The sequence below is a fragment of the Montipora foliosa genome, chromosome 3 (assembly GCF_036669935.1).
Source record: "Montipora foliosa isolate CH-2021 chromosome 3, ASM3666993v2, whole genome shotgun sequence".
NCBI lineage: Eukaryota > Metazoa > Cnidaria > Anthozoa > Scleractinia > Acroporidae > Montipora > Montipora foliosa.
In genome coordinates, this window is record NC_090871.1 from 27,475,790 (window position 1) to 27,483,289 (window position 7,500).

A 7,500-nucleotide genomic window follows, 5' to 3' on the forward strand; every position below is an offset into this window, starting at 1 on the left:
TACACTAAAACAACTAAATTAGCTGAACGGTTAGATCTACTTGACAAGTTACATCAAACTGTATGAGGTGCGCCACCCGCCAGTTCAGATGGAAATTATACTACATAGTACACTAAAACAACTAAATTAGCTAAACGGTTAGATCTACTTGACAAGTTACATCAAACTGTATGAGGTGCGCCACCCGCCTGTTGAGATGGAAATTATACTACACAGTGCACTATAACAACTAAATTAACTCCATGGTTAGATCTACTTTTGAAGTTATATCGAACTGTATGAGGTATGCCACCCGCCAGTTTAGATGAAAGTTATACTACATAGTACACTATAACAACTAAATTACCTGAATAGTTAGATCTACTTTACAAGTTACATCAAACTATATGAGGAGCGCCACCCGCGAGTTCAGATGGAAATCATACTACATAGTACACTAAAACAACTAAATTAACTGGATAGTTCGATCTACATTACAAGTTACATCAAACTGTTTGAGGTGCGTTACCCGGCAATTGAGATGGAAATTATACTAAATAGTACCCTATAACAACTAAATTAACTGCATGGTTAGATCTACTTTACAAGTTACATCAAACTGTATGAGGTGCGCCACCTGCCAGTTCAGATGGAAATTAGCCTAACTAGTACACTATAACAACTAAATTAACTGAATGGTTAGATCTACTTTACAAGTTACATCAAAATGTATGAGGTGCGCTACCCGCCGGTTCAGATTGAAATTATACTACACAGTACACTATAACAACTAAATTAACTCCATGGTTAGATCTACTTTTGAAGTTACATCCAACTGTATGAGGTATGCCACCCGCCAGTTCAGATGGAAATGATACTACATAGTACACTATAACAACTAAATTAACTGCATGGTTAGATCTACTTTACAAGTTACATCAAACTCTATGAGGTGCACCACCCACCAATTCAGATGGAAATGATACTACATAGTACACTATAACAACTAAATTAACTGAATGGTTAGATCTACTTTACAAGTTACATCAAACGGTATGAGGTGCACCACCTGCCAGTTCAGATGGAAATTATACTAACTAGTACACTATAACAACTAAATTAACTGAATGGTTAGATCTACTTTACAAGTTACATCAAAATGTATGAGGTGCGCTACCCGCCTGTTCAGATGGAAATTATACTACACAGTACACTATAACTAAATTAACTCCATGGTTAGATCTACTTTTGAAGTTACATCCAACTGTATGAGGTATGCCACCCTCCAGTTCAGATGAAAATAATACTACATAGTACACTATAACAACTAAATTAACTGAATAGTTAGATCTACTTTACAAGTTACATCAAACTGTATGAGGTGCGCCACCCGCCAGTTCAGATGGAAATGATACTACATAGTACACTATAACAAGTAAATTAACTGCATGGTTAGATTTACTTTACAAGTTACATCAAACGGTATGAGGTGCGCCACCAGCCAGTTCAGATGGAAATGATACTACATAGTACACTATAACAACTAAATTAACTGCATGGTTAGATCTACTTTACAATTTACATCAAACTATATAAGGTGCGCCACCAGCCAGTTCAGATGGAAATGATACTACATAGTACACTATAACAAGTAAATTAACTGCATGGTTAGATCTACTTTACAAGTTACATCAAACGGTATGAGGTGCGCCACCTGCCAGTTCAGATGGAAATGATACTACATAGTACACTATAACAACTAAATTAACTGCATGGTTAGATCTACTTTACAATTTACATCAAACTATATAAGGTGCGCCACCAGCCAGTTCAGATGGAAATTATACTACATAGTACACTATAACAACTAAATTAACTGAACAGTTGGATCTACTTTACAAGTTACATCAAACCGTATGAGATGCGCCACCCGCCAGTTCTGATGGAAATGATACTACATAGTACACTATAACAACTAAATTAACTGCATGGTTAGATCTACTTTACAATTTACACCAAACTGAATGAGGTGCTCCACCCGCCAGTTCAGATGGAAACTATAGTACATAGTACACTATAACAACTAAATTAACTGAATAGTTAGATCTACTTTACAAGTTACATCAAACTGTATGAGATGTGCCACCCGCCAGTTCTGATGAAAATTATACTACATAGTACACTATAACAACTGAATTAACTACATGGTTAGATCTACTTTACAAGTTACATCAAAATGTATGAGGTGCGCCACCCGCCTGTTCAGATGGAAATTATACTACACAGTACCGTATAACAACTAAATTAACTGCATGGTTAAATCTACTTTTGAAGTTACATCGAACTGTATGAGGTATGCCACCAGCCAGTTCAGATGGAAATTATAGTACACAGTACACTATAACAATTAAATTAACTGAATAGTTAGATCTACTTTACAAGTTACAGCAAACTGTATGAGGTGCGCCCACTGCCAGTTTAGATGGAAATTATACTACATAGTACATTATAACAACTAAATGAACTGAATGGTTAGATCTACTTGACAAGTTACAGCAAACTGTATGAGGTACGCCACCCGCCAGTTCGGATGAAAATTATGCTACATAGTACACTATAACAACTAAATTAAGTGCATGGTTAGAGCTACTTTACAAGTTACATCAAACTGTTTGAGGTGGGCCACCCGCCAGTTCAGATTGAAATTATACTACATAGTAAACTATAACAACTAAATTAACTGAACGGTTAAATCTAATTTACAAGTTACATCAAACTGTATGAGGTGCGCCACCGCCAGTTCAGATGGAAATAATTATTATACTACATATACATAGCACACTATAACAACTAAATTAACTGAATGGTTAGATCTACTTTACAAGTTACATCAAACTATACGAGGTGCGCAACCCGCCAGTTCAGATGGAAATGATACTACATAGTACATTATAACAAGTAAATTAACTGCATGGTTAGATCTACTTTACAAGTTACATCAAACTGTATGAGGTGCGCCACCCGCCAGTTCAGATGGAAATGATACTACATAGTACACTATAACAACCACGGCAAAAAAAGTAGCGTTCACCCGCTAGGAAAACGATCGGTGAATATTGCAAAATGCGGCATTTTTTGAACATTTGCTTGCGTTTTCCGATCGTAAAATCCGAGGCTTTCGGTTTGTTTTCCAGCCAGTGAACTCGAGTTTTCGTTCCATTATAAGACAGTTTTCCATTAGGGTGAACAACAGGAAAACAAGCCGTTTTCCAGGTGTTTACCGCCTGGTTAACGCTTTGAAAACAGATTTTTTTTTCGTTGTTTTACCGGCGTTTTCCAGTCGCAAAACAGCGTGTTAACTGGAGTTTACTCGGAGTTTTCTCGCATTGTCCTGGTGTTCACCGCGCGGTTAACGCTTTGAAAACAGATTGTTTCCAGTTGTTTTACCGGCGTTTTCCAGTCGCAAAACAGCGTGTTAACTGGAGTTTACTCGGAGTTTTTTCTCATTGTCCTGGTGTTCACCGGGCGGTTAACGCACGCTAAACAGGTTGTTTTCCATTGTTTACTGGTGTTTTCCAGTTTCAAAACAACGCGTTTAGTGGAGTTTTCAGCGAGTTTTCTTGCATTTTCGCGAACAGTGAATGCGCGGAGAACGCCAAAAAACCGCTTGTTCTTCAGCGTTCACTAGTTGGTTAATGCTTAAAACCAAGGTGTTTGCCTTGAGGGAAAACGCGGTGTTGTCACACAAATGCACCTACTTTCCTGCCTTTTCTGCATTTGCGGCTTCTTCTTTTCGCTGGTATTTTACATGCACTTTAAAATCAGTTGGGTGGCGTAGCTTACAAATTTGGCTGTATTTACGTTTTCATTTACTCTGAGTTCGTAGCTGTGACGCTACTTTCACAATGAAATTGAAATGATTCAATGTTGTTGGCAGAAGGACTTGACTCCCTCCCTGATTATGTCCCAGAAATAAAATATGAGATACATGTATACCTTACACTGTTTTATTATCAATGACTCAAACAGGCACTTGCCTATTTCTATTATGTACAACAATACCAAAACATTTATTTATACTATATACAAATTGATAGCTACACTCTTTTAACACATGATAGTGTTTTCTTGGTGCAAGCTAGCTTAAGATATTAAGTAACAAATTATATGGAGATGTTTTCATATCACTGGTACAAATACTGTACCCTGCATAAACATTTTATCATTTTTATCATGAAAGTAAAAAAAAGTGAACAAGGATGTCAGCCAAATGTTTGAATGTGTGAACTGCACGACAAAAGAACAAAAAGGCACAGAACAGTGTAACCTCAATATAATTGTACTGTACCAAAATGCCTAAACATATTAGTCTCTATGTGGGATTGTATAATTATTATACAGTCCGAGGTAGTAAACACAACACAACGCCATTAATTCAATTTGCTGTGGACTCATAGGTGCAGCCTAGTTTGATTAGTGTCACAGTGATGACTGAGGGTGCGTTCGATTGGAAAATCCGGATTTTGATCTTAAAATCTGGATCTTCGGATTTCCAATCGAACACAAAATTTGAAAAAGATTTTGTCACAGATCTCACTAATTGATCCCGACAATGATTTCCCACAATTGAAATCCGTGACAAAATCTGTTTTATTTTGTGTTGGATTGGAAATCCGAAAGATCCAGATTTTAAGATCTAAATCTGGATTTCCCAATCGAAAGCAACCTAATATCATCCTTGATAAAAATACAGACTTAAGAAAAAATATTTACAACTTAATGGCCCAGAAAAGTTTCTCTGCGACTTCATTATGTCTTCTGTTGCTGGGAGGGCCAACCCTCCTGTTTACACACTGCCTCCTCTGCTGGTTTGAGTCTAACCCTAACCCTAACCCTAAACAAACACATGTAGTCATGATGGCTTTCACCACTAAGAACAATTCTCTCATACATTTCGTGTGGCTTTGTATTACCTCAGTCTTTATACAGACCAAAGTTTATTGACAAAATATCTTTGTTCCACAGTAACTGGAGACGTTTGAAGCTCTGCATTCCTACCTGATTTCATCCAATGAATCAGATGAAGAGCAAGACACACTGGTTACAAGGCCTCTTGACTGGAGAGCAGAGGAGGTATCCACTTTCCTTCATGGTTTGGACTTGTGCCGCAAAGAAAGGGTTAGTAACATACTGGGGTACAACAAGCATTCTCAAACTGAAAAACTGAAGGATCATACTGTGCATTGAAACCGATTTTTTTTCTGGCCATACTTTTCTGATTCTAAGGAATCCGAATGTAACGTAAAATACTTCTCAAGCAAGCTGCTGGTGTACATAAAACTACTTTTACTACATTGTGTATGCACCAAATCATTACTGGTATTTTAGAAAAATCAACAGTGATTATGAATTGACCTCTTGCCCTCCAAAAAGGATGAAGACATGATACGAAATGGTTATCATTAACCATTATTTTACTCTGTCTACTTTAAATTTTTGAAACAGTAGGCAAGTGAAATCTCACCCTTTTGGTTCTTTGCCTTCTTTTCTGCTCCTGCTGGTACTGCTCATATGTATCATTGTCCATCTGTTTCCTCTTCTTTTTGTTGGAGGCAAAGTTTGAGAAATGGCATCTAAAAAATCAAAAGTTTAATCACAGCTTAAACATTGTGGCTACAAATATTACTACATAATATATAGGAGGATATTACAACGTACATGGCCGAGCAGAGATATGACATTTCTCATCGAGTGTTGAAAAATATTTCACGAGTGAGTGCAGCAACACAAGTGAAATATTTTTCAACACGAGAAGAGGAATTTCTTATCTCCAAGTAGCCATGTAACATTTTATTTATAATATTAACACCAATGAAATACTAAATCATTTCACAAAAGGCATTGAAAGGCCCAATTTTCATATGTAACTACAGCAACAATAATCTTTTCATGTGTGAAGATATCATGTTTTTGCACGAAAGCTCACTTGGTATTTGTTTTCATTCATTCCACTTTATTATTACATATCAGACTCTAGTACATGAGAGCAGCCAAAGCCGGGGGCTTAAATGGCATATGGTCAGCAGACAAAATTTGAAGAATTCACATTAATAAATGAAGGCATTAGCTATAATTATTACAATACTACTTAAACAACTAATTATGATTACTTAATTTACAAGCACACAAGATAATATAATGGATAAATAAGTACTCCTTGAATAATTGTTTGACCCATAAAGTATACAAACTTGGGGACAGGAGACCAGATTAAGGTGATTCCCTAGTATTGCACTGCGCATCCTGTTCTGCGCATAACACAGTGTAAGCCCCGTTCGTATTCAGGCATGGCTAAGAGGCTTTATGGTCAAATTGCATGGCTCTTTGTCTCACAAGTCTCAACGGATATTTCTAAACAAAACAATGTTTAAATTTAACCATAAAGACTCGTACCAATGTGTGAATATTGATATATCGAACGTGGCCAAAAACATTTCAAAATGCCGACCTTTCGTGAGGGAAAGCTCGCTAGAAAGAAGAATGGCCGTTTTCAGAGCACAGCAGTAAAGAGCAAAACAAGAAACGTTTTGGACTCTCACAAAACAAAAAGTCGAGTGATAGCCTTGATAATGCTAAAGAAGATTTAAGTCCGACTGTGAAAGTGAAACCGCGCTATCGGGGAGACGTGTTGTCGAGGGGTCGAGCTTGGTTTGCTTTCTGTTTTCTCCTAAACGAGGTTGGTGACCTATCTTTTTTTTGGCATAATTTTATTCTCTTACTCATCTTCTTTGCGCTGTAAAAAAATTACAAAAAATTTACGTCAGAAAAAAAAGTTACAGGAAAGATAGTATTCGTAGCCATCACTCGTGGACACAAAATTGTCTCCTCGAGATCACGCACCCGAAGAACATTTGTAGTCAGTGCCTTTTCAAGACTTGTGCCTGTGCCATAAAACAAACATTAAATTATTCCTTTTGAGCAACACAATTCACCTGTTTTGTTATTTCAAGAATTACGTCAAAGCTGTGCTTCCTGTTCGTGCAAAACGTAGCCTGAACCGATGGAATAAACTTGTCCTTGATAGATGAAGGCGCAATGATTAAATGAGTAACTTGAGCAAGTTATGTCTCTCAAACGAGCTTGGTGACCTACTTTTTTAATTGCACATTTCGAGTCACCATAATATAGGGAACAATCGAGAAAAGTTTTAAAAAAATCTTACGACAACTTCTATTACTAAGGAATCACCTTAAACAGTCTACATTGTTTATAAAATTAAATACTGAACAGGCCATACTTAACACTTAATTATTAAATAATGACTACAAAAAACTAGAGACACTCAGGGTTAGTAACATACTGGGGTACAACAAGCATTCACAAAACTGAAAAACTGAAGGATCATACTGTGCATTGAAACCGATTTTTTTTCTGGCCATACTTTTCTGATTCTAAGGAATCCGAATGTAACGTAAAATACTTCTCAAGCAAGCTGCTGGTGTACATAAAACTACTTTTACT

At 36.8% G+C, this 7,500-nt stretch overlaps 1 pseudogene; it reads right to left on the reverse strand.

The window, feature by feature from the left end:
- The window catches only part of LOC137997220 (origin recognition complex subunit 1-like), a 15,727-nt pseudogene that overhangs the window by 5,561 nt on the left and 2,666 nt on the right, over positions 1–7,500 (reverse strand).